We start from the raw sequence: 21,799 nt of genomic DNA on the forward strand, positions 1-21,799 counted from the left end.
CGAGAGTGTTCGGATCTGATCAGACTAACGCATCGGGCTGTAGTCTCGCTGCGTCATCAGTTCTCAACCATCAGTTTCTCGAGATCATCTCCGTCTTTCCTGGCAATGTGTCCGAAGTACTCAAGGATTAGCTTTAGGTATAAGGTTGAGCCTATTTTTGACTGAGTTGGGTATAGATGCAGTATATGAGATACGGAGCATTTTCAGATAGTTAACATTAAATAAATAGGGAATACGTAATAACGTGACAAGAATGACTAATTATAGCTAGGTGGCAAACTTTATATTCACCGAAGTTACTTAATTTAGTAGATATACACGAAAGCTGGCGGTGGGTGCGGTAATAGTCCACCGGGCGGGAATAGAACCTAAGATCTAGAAGAGTCCGGCCCTTTGCTTCTGCATCGTTTGAAAATAACACGGTTACTACTTTAGCGGTAGGTCTGCTCACGCAGGCTTTCGTTCCAAAAGTGTATAAAATGATAAAATTCTCTCGTGCACTTACCAAAACATTTACTTTTATTAACTAAGCAATAACGTCGATGCATAAACGGTTCCGCGGGCAATGACTAGTGTCTGCAGCCGGACACCGTCTGCATAGTAATGTCCTCGTCATACGGACGCGTATCACGACGGACAATCAGTTTTGAATGAATACTTATTGCCCGGATTCAGTTTATTAAAAATATAAACTAGTATTTGCTCACCCCTTTTCTTGGATATATTTAAGAAATTCAATATTCTCGAATGGATTTGAAGTATTTACTTTGATGAAATATATTAACGACGGATGCCTGTGACCCTGTCTGCTATGATTTCAAAGAACAAACCTGTATACAAAGTTATCTGGCTAACTTCGTATAAAGTTCCCTTGCTTCAGTTTCGGCTGGAAGTTGATGTGTAGATCCTTTATATACGTACTAATTATATTTCAACGATACTTAATACCAACGATGCTTTAACGATGCTTGAATATAACTTGAATATGACCTTACATAGACCTAAACGAGTGAAATTATTAAAATATTTGAAACAAGTTATATTTAATATAACAATTCATTACCATTAAAATCTGACACTGGGCTTGAGGAGATGACAACTTTGCAATTAAACACTATCAAGTCTACATCTTAAGATGCTCAGGTATCTGATCTGAAAATAATTGCCATAAATTACCATTACATAATTATTAATATTAAACGTATACCTAATTATAGCTATTGTATTAGTTAATATTTGACGAATATAATTTTTTTAGTAAATATTTGACAAATGTCTTGAGCGTACAGATTTATTGTATACTAGTGTAGATGTTGAAACTCCAGACAGAAGCAATATCGCAAAATTAGAAATGATGTAATAAGGAGTAGTTCGCCAAATTAGTTGAATACAATGAGATTTTTTTGATTCGTTCATAAACTGGCGAGTCTTTTTGGCAATGGTTTAGAGACTAGTTGACGAATTGAGGAATATTAGCATAAATATATAATATGTATAACAACAGTTGTATTCATTATATTATATTTTCTATGCATCGCAGTTTCAATTGAGTAAAATTATTGCAAATTAGCCTTATGTTAAATAGGGGCTTCCTGAATTAAAGAGTTATACAACACTGATTTTTTTATCCAACCACTACCACCACATTAATATGTGGTAGGTACTACTGGATAGAACAATTCAACCAAAGAAGAATATTAGAGATTTAAGTATACGGGTCTGAAGGTTAAGGTCAGTCATGACAGGCGCAAAAATGCCTCAGGTTGAAATCAGGCCTGTTCAACAGACCCTTAACATACATGAGTAATGTATAAAATACTTGGACGGTTGAGAGTTTGAGACCTTGAAACATGCCAAAGCCAGCACAGTCCAAAGTTTATAATTGGCTATCGTACTTACAGGAGCATGGGTTGACAAACTTTCAACCTTCATTTAAATGAGTCAAAGTTGGGCTTGTAGTCCATAACACAAAGTAGTTTACTCAACAGTGGAAGAAGTAATGTGATTTATAACAGTTGACTTGACAACTGCCTCCATACCCGAGCATAGATTTACTTAGCAATATTACAACGCGGGGCGAACCATCGGCTCACTCTCCCACTCGCAAGTTACTCGTAAACTCTTTATCTGTTTACGATAGTCAGTTGTACGCGACTCGCTAATTTGTTTGTTTGGTGCCGAGTTATTGCTTCGATCGAGGCCGTGTGGTATAAGATTTTCACGCTTATAAAATGAATTGTGCCGGAAAGCTTTTCTTTTACCCTAATCAATGGAGCCGTTACCCTCGACCTGCTAAGAAACAGCTCCTATGTTGATGGTTTTTTTTGTTCAGATTGTTTCTTCATATTATTTGAAATCAGAAACCTTTGGAGTGGGGACGGAATGATTTATATTATTTAAACAACATATATGCTATTTATATAATAAATATTTATTAATTAATTTATTATTTATCTTTTGTTACACAAGGTAATTTTGATCTTCTATGTCTGCCACGTGGCTGTTAAGCATTGGGACGAAAGTAAGTTTTGGTTGATAGCAGCAAGCCGAGCCCTAGAGCTGATTTGAGGACAGGAGATCGGGATCCACACTTCGGCTTTGAGGGACATTGTCGTTGAAGTAGACCAGTCGTGATGCCCTCGTGAGCGAGATCACAGTTCCCGGTGATACAAGATATATCATCGGTATTAGAAACTCGCAGAGTTTTTCCTACCAATAAACGACAACGTGCAAGCGACAGATTAAACTTTGTTTTACAAACATTTGAGTGGATACCGCCGGCCGCTGGCGCGGCTCCAGATCAAGTCGCCGACTAACTTTTAATTGGCTAAATTCGTATATCGCTCCACCACGTGACTGCCGGCGGAACGCTTCTAAACACTTTACACTTTTCCTTTTGATTTTTATTATCACTTGTTGAAAATTGGTACGAGTGTGTCCATCACACGATCGTTACAAGTTACGGTCTAGTCTAAAATGGAACAGGGAAAATTTTACTCCTTATAAGTTAGCATAACTTATAAGGAGTAATATTCTCCCTGTTAGTCAATTAAATTAGATTCAAAATTTAAACAATTAACGTGAATACGTCTTTGAAATTGCTTCCACAGTGATTGTCAATCCAAAACATATGTATCAAAATCGGACTGAAGGATCAAAGAATTTACTACATTAAGCTAAGACACTGTCACAGCAATTGCTGCATTTTGAGATTTCCATTTTATTTTTCATGCCAGTTGACCAGACAATATCACTTTTAATGGGTCGTTTGTCATATATTTTTTATTTTTTATTGCAAGGTACTGTTATTAAGTATGAATTCCTAAATCTTAGCTGTAAGGGTTCCAAAGGCAGCTTATCTCTATTTCTATCACTTTATGTTAATGACATCAAAAGAGTTCCTAGGATCCGCTGTAAGTGGCCCAGACCCTTCACGAAGGGCAGTGAACGACCTTGGGTTTATTTAAATTACTCGTTACTGGTGATAAATAGAAACAAAATGCGCACAATAATAAAGTAACACCCACAGTACCGCACGCTGTCCTCGATTACATGCAGCGCAGCTTATCGTTCCACTTCATTTAATATTATAAAAGTGCACAAAGCTGTTTACTTCACCGCCGTCTTAGCAAACAAGCAGCGCTCGGTTGTGTGAACAACATTACAATTTAGAATAATACTACAAGAAATAGGAAAACAGAACAGAAAGGATTATTATGGAAATCTCACTGTAAATAAACTTTTCCTCAAAACTGACAAGTAAGTCACTTGCTTATTTCGCTGAACGACTGATTCAGCGACACACTCAGCTGCAATGATTGTTTCGTGACATGACCAGTTTTGAGGAACTTTTAGGCAATTGTGTTCGAATGTTTGAACCACGAATGTTCTTCAAAACTGAAAAGACCCGGGGCTGTCAGGCGTATTTACCAGCAGGCTGAGTTTGTGTTTTCTAGCTTAGTTCGCGCCTTCTTGTAATAGGCTTTCGATGGCAGACTGAGAAGCGATTTCATTATAACCTGTACACAAGTAAAACCAGAATAGTTGAACCCTGTGTCTGCATTATAATTTATATATCAAATGATAAAAGTCAACCGTTATTATTGAAACAACTTCGTTACGTTATTAAATGTACAAAGTAAATCTTAAGAACCTTAACCTTACCTATTTAAGAATGTCATAATAGTAATTTCTTTACCCTCTATAGCCGCTTGATTTTTTCTATCTACTCAATGACAAGATGGCCCTTGATTGCGATCTCACCTGATGTTAAGTGACAATGCAGTCTTAGACGTTAGCGGGTTAACTTGGAAGAGGTACAAGTATACACAAACGTGTCTGAAATGTTCATCATCGCACTGGAACGCTAAATCGCTTTGCGGCACGTCTTTTCCGGTAGTAACTAACAACGGTCTTAGCTAATTTAGAAAATATGAAATCTTAAACTGACCCGTGTAGGAAATAAGACCCAGGACCTCTAACTTCTGCACCACAGCACTACCAACTGCGCCAGAGGTCGACAAAAAAGTTGTTAAGTGCCTTCATTTAAAGTATATGCGAATTGTATGTACATAAATTTCCTTATTCATAGCGTGTTGTATGTGGTGACGTGTTGAGTATTCACACAGGCCGGCTTCATACGCGCACTTTGCATAACGCAATGGCGTATTAATTCATAATGAGTTTTTGTTCAAGCGCGCAAAGAAATTCCTACTCAAGTTATGGCGACGACGTTGACAGTTGTTATCGTGCAGAATTAAATGAAAGTAATGAAATGAACTTTTTCGCATTTTTAACTTAAATTAACTCAAATATGTTTCCTGCTTGCCAATGATAACTAAAATGAAAAAAAAAATATTATGTGTTATAGTATTGGGTACCTCGTCCATGAGTGAAAAATTAGATGGCGTGTATTTCTTGTATTTAAAATGACTTTTAAATTCAAATTTGTTATTTTTATTACTCTTAGTTATTTTAATTTAACTATTTTAAATAAACAAAGGTCAAACATATTTCATACACTTTCAGTATTGTCCATATTTAATGTATGCACTGTTCAGAATATTGAACTTTTAAAATATAATTTTCAATAAACTGGAGTGAACGCAAAATAAATTTCAATTTTCAATCTGGTCGTATATCGCGCGGGTGTAGACGAGTGCTCGCGAGTGTGTGTGTGTGTAACTTCGTGCCTAACTCCATAAACAACAGCTTTTTATCAACTTTCAATTTTCTCACAGTAATATAAAAATATGGGGGAAAGCAAAAAACGTAAGTGGTCGTGTGGAAATGAGAAACATTTTCTATATATTAAGTACCTCGGCAACACGAAGTTAATAAAAATGAAAACATGTTTCTTTTCAACGAAATTGTGTGTTACGGAATATTTAATTTTCTATTCACCGCGTGTATTGTTATCTCCCACACATAAAACGTTATTAATTCGTAATATTGTGTAGCTTGAGACTTCATATTATTACGACTATATTAGCTACGTAATATTTCTGAGATACAAAATTACTTTTGAAAGGATTATCAACGGATGACTTTCCTGAGGGTTTCCTCATGAGGCGAGTTTGGAATTCTTAGTTTTAAGGGTTCCCTTATAAGATCACTGTGTAGTCTGCTTGTCTGTCCTTCGGTCTGTCTGTCATGAGTAGTGTTCCAAAAGACTCGAGTCATTAAGACTCTGATTGATTTTATGCAACTTGAAGGCCTAAAGACCGAATAGCTCTTTAGCCTCGAGTCTATTCGTTTTCAAAACTTCGAGCCGCAATATAAGACTAGCTTTTTGAAAAGGTTCCCGGCTTTTAATAAAAGACGGCTAAAATCCGAAAGGGCTCTGAGCCCTCGCGCCTCGAGCCTATTTCAGAGTTAAGGTTTTTTTTTCTGAAGAAACTTTGTACACACGTTTAGTAGGGATAAAAATGTATGGTTAGCTGTGTGATGTCATTCTAAATATAATAGCGGACTACATTTTTCATGCAATATGGATATCAAATGAAAGGGCTTGCTGAGAGTAATTCGAAAAGTAATGTGACGTCACACTAAATCCAACATGGCGGCATTCTTATAAACGGCGGACTAAGTTTTTTACGCACTTCTACAATATGAATATCAAATGAAAGGTCTTGCTGAGAGTAACTCGAAAAATAATATGACGTCACTCTAAATCCAATATGGCAGCCTTCTAAATATTGCGGACTCAGTATCTTATGCTTACCTACAACATGGATTTCAAATGAAAGGGCTTGTTAAGAATAACTCGAAAAATAACATGACGTCATTCTAAATCCAATATGGCGGACTTCTTATACGTGGCGGGCTGAAGTTTTTATAAACTCCTACAATATCAATATCAAATGAAAAGGTTTGCTGAGAGTAGCTTGAAAAGTAACATCACTCTAAATGCAATATGGCGGTCTTCTAAATATTATGATTTATATGAGCGCAGAAGCAGTATTAAAACTAAAAATTTAAATTAAATTTTGTCCGGTTTTTATTATGTAATAAGAGATTGACCGAATTAAAGTCGAACGTCGTGGGCAATACAGCTAGTTGAAATATAGGCTGCGCAGTGTGCGTCCGCATGCGGCACCGTCGGGAGTATTTATTTTTCAGTTCAAAAAATATCCAAACACTCGGACGTGGAATACAAAAACTTTTTTATTGGTCTGGTTCGTCGGCGCACCGCCGGCACCGGCCTGCGCCGATTGACGGCAAACAAATCAGGCCTTGTTTCATTTGCACTGAGAAATTGAGCCCATAAACTAGATTTTTCTACGGTTTTAGTGAAGCAGACGGTTGAAAAATTCGATTTTTAAAATGTAACAACTTCAAAAGTTAGTTTTTGCGAACGTTCAAAACTTCTATCCAGAAACAAAATTGGCGTATATACCTACATGAAAAAACAAACTTGCCGAATTGTAACCAAAACCGTAAGCTCCTCTTTTTTATGGTGAAAAAGTACAATATCAATCAGCAAATCATTATTTACAGACATAACGAAACACACCCGACAACATAAAGTAATGGAAAAGCCGGGATGTAATATACCTCATACTCCAGTAACTTAAATTTAACTATCACCCGCAGTGCTTGCAAAAAGAATTATATATATTTATCTAACTTATAACTTAACTCTCCTACCGCAATCGAATAGTAAATGTTCAAAGGCTTGGAAGCAAAATATGTCCAAAGAAAAATGGTAAAAGTTATCAGATAACGGGAATGTATCCTCATGGAGCCGCTGTGACGTACTCGAGTACGGAAGCGACAGGACGTGCCTTATCTCGCGTGCCGACTGCCGACCGCTGCCGCGAGCTCGATATTGGCCAGATTGTCACATCGGCTGATATACTGAGCCTACATGGGAATGATATACCGGTGACGCGATAAGAGGACCGTTATGACAGCTTGTAACGGTAATGTAACACATTTATAAAGTTGACCGAGGAAATGTGCACAACATTCCACAACAAAACGGGTGGATCGGACTATATTTTCATTATTTATTCATCATTATCAACCCATATTCGGCTCACTGCTGAGCTCGAGTCTCCTTCAGAAAGAAAGGGGTTAGGCCAATAGTCCACCACGTTGGCCCAATGCGGCTTGGCAGACTTTAGACACGCAGAGAATTATGAAAATTATCTGGTAGTTATGCAGGTTTTCTCACGAAGTTTTTCCTTCACCGTTTGAGACACGTGATATTTAATTTCTTATAATTCCCACAACTGAAAAGTTAGAGGTGCATGCCCCGGACCGGAACCCAGAGGAGGCAGAGGCGGAGGCAGAGGTCATATCCACTGGGCTATCACAGCTCTTCACTGGGCTATCACGAAGCCGTGACTATATTCTATTCAAACTAATATTAGATTTTACTTATTCCCGAGATATTTTGAGAATGTTTGTTAAAAATTGTCTTATTTAACCACCAGGACAGGATAAAAGAACAAAAATTTTCTCTCTTTCATAAAAACGAGGTTGTAGGTAATAGGGTGAAGCTTTCTAAGCTTCAATACGATTGTGCAGGCCTATATTTTATAGCCAGACACTCATATTGCAACCTGGCTCAATACAGGCACCTGGGACACATGCTGGTTTAATACGAACATAAGATCGAACCAACGAGGCACTAAAAAACTTATAAAAACGTCGAATCTGATATCGGCTCAAAGTAGCGCATCTATTTAGACCACCGCTGAAAAGGCAAGCTATCCAATATAATATAATAAAACCATCATCTGTAGAGCAAGGTCCGCCATTATCAATCCGCTGACAGCAATATCGACGTGCATAATATGAAAATGGATTCCAACGGCAATCAATTGCGAAGAAATAGTACTTAACGTATTTCTTTTAGCGTTTAGACAATAAATATTTTCGATTATCCAACATTATTTTCTCTGTGACTTTGCATTGACATTCGATTTACTCGTATAATCGTCTCGGTGAGTGTCTAGGCGTCTTTTCGGCTTCGTTTAGATTAGATTTTTTCTACTCATGAAAAACTTATTTTTCGTGGAGCAAATGAAAATTTATTCCATCTATAAATCGAATTAGTCAAAGTTAGAGCGATTGTGTACGTGTTTAAATTCTGAATAAGGACAGGACAAATCAAATCATTATTTAATTACTAGAATATGCTACATGATTTGATTTTAAAATTTAACGTCGAAAACTAGTTATTTCTTTAAAATAATCTAAGTGCTGATTTTAATTTATCTTAATATATATCTCCTATGCTTAGAATAAATCTGTAGAGAGGTCAATTCTGTACATGAAATATATTTCCAAAATCGATACTGTATGTTCGTTATAGAAACAAAAACTACTCAACGGATTGTAATGAAACTTTGTACAATTATTAATTATTCTTCATACTCCGGGCGTCCGCTAGTAATATAATAAAGCCTTAAATAGCTCAACGGTAAGAGCGGTCGGACACATCACCGAAGGGTGGTAGTTCGATCCCAGCCCCATTGGTCTATTGTCGTACCCACTCCTAAGTCTCCTCCTACATCAGGTCTTTCCCGACTAGTTGGAGGGAAATAGGAATATTGGTCATATATAAAAGATACGGCAACTATACTATACTAAGAAACGAAATTGACGAACGTTAGTTTCGCTGTAACTGAAACTGCTTGACTGATATTTTATATGAGTATAATAATTTGTTTTTTGTGTTTGTGCTAAATTTGTAGATTCTTATATGAAATTCAGCAGTATATTTATATAGTTCTGTAAAGCAAATATATTATGATAATAGCAGAGATTTGTAACGCCGACATCGCAGTGCGAGTGCGATTGTGTAACGTCATTGTAATGCACACGTAATATTATTCCTTGCATTTATATGACGCATTTGTGAGCCGCTCGGTGAGACGGCGAGCAGCGGTCGTATCCACCGGGGAGGCAACACCGAGACGGTGTATATTGTGCACTTGTGATGGATGGACAGCCTGCGGTAGTCAGACTTACTTTATTCTGAGAAGGCTGCAGGTTCGCCGGCTTGCAGAGAAGATTGCAGCAGCCCTGGAGAACCACGCTGCCCATGAATGGGACAAGCAAATCGACGTGTCGTCGGAGTCCGAAACCACGCTGCATTATCTCTGCAAGACACGACAATTCTGACGGAGTATATGGAACACCAATTCCACCCGAACGCACCGGCCACAGACTCCATAACAATCGAGCACATTGCGGCGAGCGAGCACCAAATTAAAGAATTCCTCATAACCCAACATTATTTTATCTCCCATTTATTTAGTCAAGGCATAAAATGTAAAGAATAAAAACCGTAATTTTTTTAAGTTTTCATGGATAGCGGTACAGAACCCTGTGTGCGTGACTCTGAATCCTCGTGACATCCCGTAGAAAATTTCAAACGAATTACGGTTTATACGAGAAATTGAAGATTGCACTTGAAGCCTGATACCTTCCAACACCACTACTACTACAACACACTAGACTGACAAACGATCGACCTTTACAAAATGAGGCAGGTGTGGCTATTGCAGGCTCTCCTCCTATAACGATTGCTGCCGGTCCGCCGTCTGTCTGAGTGAGCGCTGCAACTAAATCAGTGCGAGAGGAACGCGCTTCTTATTGTCACAAAGTTCTATACGGATTATACAATAGAAGCTTCAAGTATGTGTCATGTATATTTTATAACAAAGATAAACTATCTCGTTTATAAGAGTGAAACTGCAAAAACATCTTTATTAATTCGATTCGAATTTTACAAGTAAACCTGTAACCATTTCCATATCCGAAGAGTAATTTATGTAAGATTCACTCTTTTAATATTTTAAAAATTCTATACCGTGTTTCGTCACTAGTGGAACTTCAAAATCTCTTTCCATTATTTGCAACGCTCAAAAGTTTACTTTAACCATTATTTGTTAAAGTAGACCTTTGCACGCTAGTCTTACAAAGAAAACTTTTACAATATAGTGGAATTAAAAATTGTTTTCGTAATATTTTGTGAAAATCAGAATATAAATCCTATTAAAAGTTCAGAGCTTTTAAGAGCTTCACTGTGTGTGCGAAGCTTATTGTATAACAGCCGATGAAAATTAATATACAAGTCAACAAACCGTGCGCTGATTACATATTATATGACTTTAACACAAAATAGTCATGCGTTTTATTACATTGTATTTCTTTTTTGATTTGATTCGTTTTATGTTTTTATATTATATTCACTATAATTAAATTCTTTACTGAAATATTTCTTGCCCAGTAAGTAATGCAAAAGAAGAATTTGATGAACTTTCATGAAAATGAACTTCGATGAAAAGTATTTTACAGAAGTATTCATAGTTTTTAATTAAAAATAAATTTTGACGGCCTCCGTGGCGCAGTGGTATGCGCGGTGGATTTACAAGACGGAGGTCCTGGGTTCGATCACCGGCTGGGCTGAGGTTTTCTTAATTGGTCCAGGTCTGGCTGGTGGGAGATTTTGACCGTGGCTAGTTACCACCCTACCGACAAAGACGTACCGCCAAGCGATTTAACGTTCCGGTACGATGTCGTGAAGAAATTGAAAGGTGTGTGGATTTTTCATCCTCCTCCTAACAAGTTAGCCCGCTTTCATCTTCGATTGCATCATCACTTACTATCAGGTGAGAAAAGAATAAAAAAAAAATTTTTTGAACGAACTTTAAGAAGAATAATAATGAATTAATTCAAAAACGTCGTCCGCCGCACATACAAAATCACGGGTCGCTGTTTCTAAAGTTAGCCTCCATTTAAATGCTTCTGAAGTAAAAAACAAAAGTTGTTTGACACGAAGTTGGTTTCAAGTAATTACCAAGTCCATGAATCTCTTTAGCAAACTTCGTCAGAACCAAGTTAACAAGAAAAAGACAAATTTTGCGCCACGAATGACATTATTTTCGGTACATTTAGATTTGCCGATCCTTTTGGCGAAACTTCGTAATTTGTCCCCAGGCCATGAGAATACATAATAGCTACTATTCTATTCAAATTTTATTATAAATTGTACAGTATTTAGGACCTAAAGATTTTTTCCAGCTTTTCAATCACTCGTATTAAATAACAAAGTCCACACTCAAGTATGTTTGTATGTGCTTGATAAACTTAATAGCTAATTATACTATAAAGAAGGTCTATATTTCATAGAGTTCAAGCAGCAACGCAATCTTAGATTTAACCAAAATACCCTCAAAGTACGCTTCATATCAAAATCTGACTCTGCATTGTTCAAATTAGAGGGTAAAGCAAAATTTTTAATAATTTGTTCTTATTGAACTTATGCAAAAGAAGGCTTGCAACTATTCAAATTATTAAGCCCAAAATATGGACATATATATACATACACCTATACATATAAACATATAAAATACATGATGTTGTTGTTTGCACAACACAATACGAGGAAAGAAAATAGCGAAATAATACCAAATTTACCGTAGGGATACTAACTGAGTAGTAACAGACGTACCTACACTGAATCCTACTAATATTATAAACGCGAAAGTTTATATGGATGTTTGTTACTCTTTAACGCCGCAACTACTAAACCGATTTGGCTAAAATTTGGAATCAAAATAGATTTTACTATGGATTAACACATAGGCTATTTTTCATCCCGGAAAAATCCATGGTTCCCGAGAGATTTGTAAAAAACTAAATTTCACGCGGACGAAGAGGCGGGCGTCCGCTAGTAAATCAATAATTATGTCGTTTAAGGAGAAATTTTTAGTTAATTCTTTTGTTTGCGCAAATCTCCAAAACCACAAAAAAAAAATTGCAACAATAAATAAAATAAATTTCGATACATCAGCCTACGTTTCATTCATTCGGGTACTTTCTATATGTACACAAAGAGTAAAAAAACGGATTCAACGCGGACGAAGTTGCGGGCGTCCATTAGTAGCAAAATATGCGAACAACAAAAAGAATACTGCGATAAGTTTATCTCGCTTCTATTAAGAGTATTATTAAGGCGAAGCGTCTTTGTAACTTTCGCAGTTTTGATGAAATAAGATTGAATTATCACAGCTAATGGAAACTAAATAATAATAAAAATATATTAACTTACACAATAAATGTGAATTTGTTTGTTTGTTGTGCTTTCGCTCTTTAACTACTCAGCGGTCGGAGTAGGTACAGAATGGGATACGTTTTGTCGTCATCAACCCATATTCGGCTCACTGCTGAGCTCGAGTCTCCTCTCAGAAAGAGAGGGGTTAGGCCAATAGTCCACCATGCTGGCCCAATGCGGATTGGCAGACTTCGCACACGCAGAGAATGAAGAAAATTCTCTGATATGCAGGTTTCCTCACGATGTTTTCCTTCACCGATTGAGACATGTGATATTTAATTTCTTAAAATGCACACAACTGAAAAGTTGGAGGTGCATGCCCCGGACCGGATTCAAACCCACACCCTCCGGAATCGAAGGCAGAGGTCATATCCACTGGGCTATCACAGCTCTCACGTACGTATGTACGTTTTCCTATTTAGGGCTGTACGCATCCAGACCGTACCACTCGTTTGTGAGAAGACGTCTCTCCATCTCCTTTTTTCTCTTTTTCTTTTTTCGCCCCTAGGTACCTACCTATGTCGTAACCCTTTTATTTACAAATATGCCCAGACTATTTCCACTTTAAGGATCGGATCCTTTTTACTATATCCGTCAGTCGTGTTCTTTCCCTTATTGTTTTGTTTCTCAATCAGTCCTTTGTTTTTACACCCAATGTGCTTTCTTTCCGTTTTCCACTAGCAGACATAAAGTTTATCCCCCTCTTTTACATATTCTGCACTGCATTTGTAATTATTTTGGTTTTCTCGTATAGGTACGTAAATAGGTATAGGTATGTAAACAGTACGGAGGGTTTAGAAATTCGGTTAATATACTGGATTCCACGACAAAGTTAATGAAATATACACCTAAATAACAAAGTTTCACAAATTAAGTAGTTTCTAAGTATACCGACGCATAAGTTTCATACGATAGGTTAAGAACTTCACCTATCTGGGAGCTATATGCTCATAACTTATATGTATCTACCCGCGGCTTTCGGCAACTTTGCGAAACTTACAAAGTTTTAGATATGACTTTGTAAGATCGTTGAATTTAGCCAGTTTCGTATTTCATGTTCAATATTTGTCAACTAAATAATTTGAGACTAAATTAGAATGAATACGAATTCTCTATTATCGCAATGGCCTAGTTGTAGAGGATGGGTTGATTATCGGCTAGATAAATAAAATTTCTAGTGAGCCAAATCATGACTTGTCGGCCGCGTGGCGCAGTGGGGAGTGACCCTGCTCTTTGCACCCATAGTCGTGGATTCGATTCCCACTACTGGAAAATATTTGTTATGCTGATGAGCATGGGTTTTTCCAGTGTCTGCGTATATTCATACTATATTTACTCAAGTATTTATATTATGTAGCGTATAAAAGTATATCATATAATCGGCTATCTTATTACCCCATAACACGGGCTTACGTTGTACGCTTACTTTGGGGCTAGATAGTGATGTGTGTTTTGTTTTAGTTTATTTATGTATTACTTAACAGAAAGCACAAAACGAGAGCCTATCATAACCAGACCTTCCTATTTTATAAAAACTGAAATTTTTCAGTTCATATCTACCATAGTACCCTATTGTAGTACTCCAGTACCCAACTATGGAGTATCGTGGATAATATATAGTAAATAACTTCAAGGTTTTGAGGTATCAAGTTTCCAGTGTCCAGACTTTTTCCAAGCTTTTCCCCAAGTATAAAACTTTACAGCGACAGCGGATAATTATAAGGGATATTTATCAAAAGAGTAAATAGTTTTAGCAGACTCAGAAGTGGATTACCAAAAATAAGAATACCAATGTTGAACAAAGATTCACAATATTTGTCAGGACAACTTAATTAACAAATCGAACTGTAACCAAAACAAACCCTAGAATGGAAGGGAATATATATTGGAGTCACGAACTTGTGATCGTTGTATGTAGGGTTAAGAGATCCCTTGACAGTTAACTAACACTCCCCTTTTCCACTCAGTCACTCTTCCCGCCTATCCCACGTAACCCATAAAGAATTACACAACAAGAGATGTAGACGGCTCGAATGCCACGAGCATACTGAAACGGAAGCCGACCGATGAGCGCCTTATATCGCAAGTCGTTCCCGCCAACCGATCGCTACCTCTCTCTAACTCCCTACTCTTTACAAACAAGTCTTCCCCACCTAGCGTCGTTACGAACCAACATGAGGTCGAGCGATGTCATATCTTTCTTATACTATTATTTCAACACTAGTACTCGTTTCTTTTGAAAAACCAAACACGTCAGCACAAAATTCAATATCCAAATATTTTTTTTTGGTATTCAAACCCACGGTCTTTATTAATACATCGGTAAAGTTTTTACAACTTTAGTTAAGCCTCGTCCATGCGGGGCCCTCTCCCGCTGAGATATTAATGAGATAAGTAGAACAAAAGAGACAACTTTTTGAACGCGGGCAGGGAACATCACAACACACGAAATAAGGGGAGTTTTGTCAACATAATAAGCCTAATTAATAGTACCTATAAATGTAAGTTGGTTTATTTGTTACGCTTTCACACCTGAACCGCTACATCGATTATAAAAATTCCCTCATTCCTCCCTCACTCTCCAAAAAGTCATGAATATACTCCCACATGAATTTCTCCCGACAGCATTGTTATTGTGATCTACATACAAAATAATACTGAATATATTTAAACAAGTGTGTGGTCAGTGACAGATGCACTCACATAATATTAATAACTGTGGTTTGTGTACCTAATAGCTAAAGGGTTGAAGGCTTAACTTTGAGGTATAACAAAACGATTAAATTTATCAAAATGAAAGATATTTCTGCCATCTAAACAATAAATTCGCAGTCTATCGTAAACACAGTTAGAAGTCCCAGAAACAACTCAACAAGAGTTTGAATACAATTTTTATTTACTACAAAGTAAATTTAAGTCAAAGTAAAGAAGTTACCATTTGTTTCCAGTTTTCTTTAGCACCCACGGCTTCGCAGAACCTTTACCATTTTCACTCGGTTTTGACGTTACGTCACTTGTATCCTACGCTTTGTATTTTATCCGATTTTTCACTTAGTTTGTGCTGTTTTAGAGCGAGTGAGTAGGCGTTTTCCCTCACTCAAACTCCATTTTGAAGGAGTGCCGCCCACGCACTGTATGTAGGTAGGTACTCATAAGTACTACTAATCATAATGATTGTACAATTTCCTTTCATAATTTTATAAAACGAAAAAATATGAAACCCATTTATCTTTGCTTATGTATGGCCTACGTCCCTTTGCCGACGTTGCTGTTATTTTAGTTTTTAATAGTTTTTTAGTTTCTAAAATTCAAAAATTTACAACTATCCGAATTTTGAGACGAACTAGTGGATATGACCTCTGCCTTCGATTCGGAAGGCGTAGGTTCGAATCCGGTCCGGGGCCTCCACCTCCAACTTTTGAGTTGTGTGCATTTTAAGAAATTACACACTTGTCTCAAACGGTGAAGGAAAAATCGTGAGGAAACCTGCATACCTGAGAATTTTCTTAATTCACTACGTGTGTAAAAGACTGCCAATCCGCATTGCGCCAGCATGGTGGACTAAGGCCTAACCCCCCTCATTCGGGCTCAACAGTGTGGGTTGATAATGATAATTTTGGCCAAAGCAGCCAACCAACTCGTGACTTGCTGTCTATGCGAGAGGTACACAGTACACAAACACATGTGCACTCTCTGTCATCACTTTCACAAGCCAGTTCATATGAAATGTATACGATCTTGGGTACAGAGTTATACCAACACCAACTTTCAAATTCAGAAGTCTCGATTGTTAGTCAAATCATATTTTAAGTAAAACACCTTTTTAAAAATCAATCAATTTAATTTAAAACTGATTATCTACTTATAAAGTCATAACTTAATATAAAATCGTGTCCGCGTTTCTTTCTTTTGATACCCATATTGTAGAAGTTTATTAAAAACAACTAGTTTGCCATCATAGATATGCAGCCATGTTGGATTTAGAATGACGTCAGAAACATAGTAAACCATGTATTTTTTTTTATAAATAAATATACTTAAACAATACACATCACTATCTAGCCCCAAAGTAAGCATACAGAGTAGCTTGTGTTATGGGTGCTAAGATAGTTGATATTATTATATTAATATACAATTATATACTACATATAAATACACACAGACACTGGAAAACACCCATGTTCATCACACAAATATTTTCCAGTTGTGGGAATCGAACCCACGGCCGTGGATGCAGAAAGCAGGGTCACTACCCACTGCGCCACGCGGCCGTATTGTTACTTTGTCATTGAAATTAAGTCGCACGATTTTACTTGAACAAATAACATACATCTGTGCAAGTTAAAAACTTGTTAAAAAGAAAGCGTAATCACTGCAATAATCATATTTTCTTATTTTATTTTAAAGCAAATAGCAGCAATATAAATTTGTTTTGTTAATATTATAATCCTATTTATTTAATTTTTCTTATATTATTCTTTTTCTTTTATATTATATTATTTGCGTCTACAATATTTGATTAATTATTAGGTATAACTTATGTGTTGATAGTAATATTTGTTTTATTTTTATACGTAATTCCAGACGACTTAGTTTGTCTACAATATTTGATTACATTTTGTTCTAAGAATATAAGCTAAATGCGAACATAGACGGTTTTTGTAAAACCCTAATTTAATATCTTTGTACAACTTTTCACAGGCTTCCATAGTATGAGCTTAAGTATTATAAGATCAAATAAGGTTTCCTGTAGCCTAGATAAAAAAGAAAATGTTTTTGAATAGAAGCTGGCGTGACTTTGCCAAAGTTCATATTGATTATTAAGTAATCTAATTTGCTATCTCTAATATACATGTATAGCAATTTCGTGTCGCGGTGTTTATTATCCAACTCCTCCGAACGGCTGGACCAATTTTTATAAAATTTCTGGCTGAGCTGGTTATTTTATATTATTAAGAAAAAACCGAATTCATGTGACATGGTCACCCAGATACGACGGATCTGGTGATCCACACGGTTCAGTACGAAACCGAAGCATCCTGACGAAGTCGACTCTACAAACTTATCCATTTAGCATCTGAACGTTGTTGAGTTAGATACATATTTGTTAGATGTTAAACTTGGCCGTGCTACGTGCTATGCGCTATGATGGTTTTATACAAAAAATTATATGCAGCAGCGTGCTCTGAGGTGTATCCCCTCATTAAACTCACACACGCATTAAATAATGCTATTCACATCAGATGATGAATGACTTTACTGACGATACTGACGTATAATTAGTGAGTTTCGAGAGACGAAAGTTAGATACATATTTCCAAATTGAATCTGTCGGTATTAGAATCTTCGAGCAAGTATTTTCAGCACCGGCTGAATGCCTGATATGAATTACCTATTAAGGCGGTATATCTACAGGATATTGTCACAGTTACGTCGTGGGTCCCATTAATCTCCTTGCGTAGCGCTTTGTCGCCGACAACCTGTTGCCTGGCCGCTCTACGCTATACGCTATACGCTATACGCTATACGCTCTACGCTATACGCTATACGCTATAAGCTGTACAGCTCTTTGATGTATTGATATTGTTAAGCTGTGTAACGGCTTCGATATTCCTTCCCTTTGTGCTCCCGTCACTGTCCTCGCGACGGATATTAAAAAGGATGATAATATGATACAGGTAACTACAACTCAGCACATTGCTACAACTTATAGTATACTAGTATTGCTCCGCGACGCTGTCCGCGTGAAATTCAGTTTTCATCAATATCTCGGGAGCCATGATTATTTTCGGGATAAAAAGTACAAAATTCATCAAAATCGGCACTGGTTGAGTCGTAAAAAAGTAATCGACAGACGGAGAGCCGTATTTACGAGTACAATATCAGTATGATAGTACGGATAGATGTGGCTGTAGCTGTGCCTGCATTTCCCGTGAAAATAACAATAAACAAGTATTTTTACTACGAAGAAATTTATAATGACCAACTACAATAAAATTGCCAAATTTTCTGTAATTTTTAACCGACTTAAAAAAATAAGGAGGTTACTCAATTCAACCGTATATACTTGTGAGCTTCTGATCTGTCAAATGTAAAAAAATAATAGTTTATTAACAAAATAAGAAAATTTTACATACTTCCTTATTTGTTAAGCTATTGTGGTCCTGTAAAGAACAGGCAAATTTTGAATAATAATAATAATTGATCGGTCTAGTGTATAACATGTGGCTTAATGGAACAATGACCAGACGGCTTCATTTCTATGAGGCACGAGCAGTTACATTTTATTGATAAATGATTTCTTGGAAGAAATTTCAAGTCAATCACTGGACCGACAAGGCATTTAAATTTATTTTAAAGTGCATTACACTTGAGTTAACTAGCGCTCACAGCCGAGCACGAGCAAGGCCGCCAGCACAGCGAGTGCCCGAGTAGGTACGTGAGCAGGCACCGCCGCGAGCGCGCGCTTATGGCAGTTCAATAATACGTTTCCAGCAGTTAGTGATATTTTATGCGAGTCCGCCGTCTGGTTAGTTGCCGGGCGGAGCTCAGCGAATTATAACTTGCAGCCACAGCTATGCCTTTTTGTATATAAATACTAGTGAATTCCTGCGGTTACCCGCGTAGTATCCGTTTCTGTGGCTATGTACTCATAACTGTTGAGCACGAGTCTCCTCTGAGAATGAGTGATGGATTTACCAGTAGGCTAAGTAGTAGTAGGGCGGCATTTTTAGAGGACAGCAAATTTGATCCAAAAAACTTACTCTTTTACAGAAATAAAGACAATGTAACGATAATTTTAATATTTTAGTCAATATTTAAGTTTAGAAACACATTTGTTATTGTATGAAGTGATACAAAATCAATGACAATGTTCCCGTCACGCTCATACACACAATCATGTACAGCGCGCATTAATTAATATCCACAGACCGACGTTCGTGTAATGTGAGTAGTTATCAAAAGCGTGCCTTTAATTGAGCCTCACAAGCCCAAAGATTTGAATCCAGAGAGGTCCGAGCTTCAGTCCTCATCCGTTAAAATATTTTATCAAATTGCTAGTACGGAATTGTCGCTTAACTAATTGAAACGTCGATTTTTTTAAAAGAAATTCACATATCGACTATTACGAGTATTCTTCCTTCTAGCCGATATATCTGTTGTTCTCTGTCAAAATTATTTTATAATGTTAAATGTTTAATTATGTTTAATGTCTGCGTAATGTAAACATTTTAATATATTGTAGGCGCTATAAGGCGCTCGTCATTTGGTCGGCGTCAGTATGTTCGTGGCGTTCGAGCCGTCCACATTTCTTGTTGTTTAATTCTTTATGGGTTACTTGGGATAGGCGGGGAGAGTGACTTGAGTGGAAAAGGGGAGTGTTAGTTACCTGTCAAAGCCTTTAACCCTACACATAACGATCACAAGTGCGTGATTCCACTCAAGGTCATTCTCTGCCATTCTAGGGTAAAAATAGGGTCTGCTAAAAATATTTTAAAGGCATTAAAACTCCATTTCAAAGTAGAATATAATAAAATCATATACTCGATTTATGTAATCAGCTGAAACGAATTTTTTGTTTAAAATAGCTGTCTTATACCTATGTCATATACTGTCTTATGCGGGCTACAGACCAGCAGTTTTAATTGCACAGTCGAAAACATCTAAAAATTTAATCATTTTGATTTAAATTTTGATAAGATCGAACTGTATAGTTAAAACTGACAATCTGTAGCCTGCATAAATATCAAAAAAAATAAAAATATAATAAAAATATCAAAAAGAAAAATGTTTTGTTGGAAGCAATAAAGGAAAAGTAAAGATAAAACATGTAACAATGATTTATTTTTATTATTTGCAATCGTTTTTCACGGAAGCAAACGCAGCCTGCAGCAATATATTGTTTTTTTTTAATTGGGAAAGGAAATTGAAAAATAAACTATATAAGCGCGTTGGCTAGTTAATTAATAAATAAAGAATATCATTCTTATAATTCTTTCTATATCTCTTATTTATGATCCTTCAAAACAAACAAAATACAAAAGATTTTGTTTTTTGTTCAAGGGATTACAGAAGTTACCCCATTTAACTTTCATTCTTTACATTATTTGTGTAAAAGTTAATGTCATTACCTATTCAATTATTTTGTTGTTTCAACGTTAAGATCATTGTGGGCTTTATCTTGTCATGAACATTCCATTTTTAAAAGCCTACTAGCATGTACATATGTTTTCTGTAGTAATAGTAGCTGGAGTCTCCTTTCTCATTATAGGATTTGGCCCATCACGCTGCTCCAAAAGACTGTTGTTTGATGGGTTACGGAAATTTCAATAATAAATATCTAATTAGATTGCTTAAAATAAATAAACAGACTACACAAAAAACAACAACCTAAGTGGTTGGTTTACACACGGTACAAACGGGTGAGGCAAGCATACCAACCAAATCTCTCTTTTACCTGCATTGACCTCTTATAATAAAAAAAGGCACAATCATGTTGAAAATTTCACTTAAAAACTGCTTTGACTGTTTTAGAATTATCGGTAAATTATACCTAAAGGTCTTTAAATATAGGTCAATATTCAATATTCAATAAAATCCCAAATTCAGAGCAAATTTAACCTAAAGAGTTGATGAGTTTAAGGTTGAATTTGCAAATGCGACTACTTGAATTGAGTGCCAAGAAGTCGTGTTTGGCACTCATTGATTGGGGACGTCTTTTGGTCGCGATTATGCATCCACTTTTTAATAGGAGATCGATGTTTACCTGTTTGCAGCACTTTGACGACCTTCGTGACGCAGTGGTATGCGCGCTGAGTTTACAAGACGAAGGTTTGATCCCCGGCTGGGCCGATTGATGTCTTCTTAATTGGTCCAGGACTGACTGGTGGGAGGCTTCGGCCGTGGCTAGTTACCACCCTACCGGCAAAGACGTACCGCTACCGCAAAAGCGACCGGGATGTGGATTTTCATCCTCATAACAAGTAAGTCCGATTCTAACTCAGACTGCATCATCACTTACCATCAGGTGAGATTGTAGTCAAAGGCTAACTAGTGAAGAATTAAAAAACCTATAGTATCCAAAGTTACTTTAATAGGATCCTACCTGGCTGGGCTGGGAGAACGACACAAGCAGCATACATATAAGCATATTTATACATACATTATTTATATGATGTCGTACTATATAAAGGCTATATAGGTGTTCAACTCAGTAGAAAAATA

This window comes from Bicyclus anynana, chromosome 5 (assembly GCF_947172395.1).
Source record: "Bicyclus anynana chromosome 5, ilBicAnyn1.1, whole genome shotgun sequence".
NCBI classification, from domain to species: domain Eukaryota; kingdom Metazoa; phylum Arthropoda; class Insecta; order Lepidoptera; family Nymphalidae; genus Bicyclus; species Bicyclus anynana.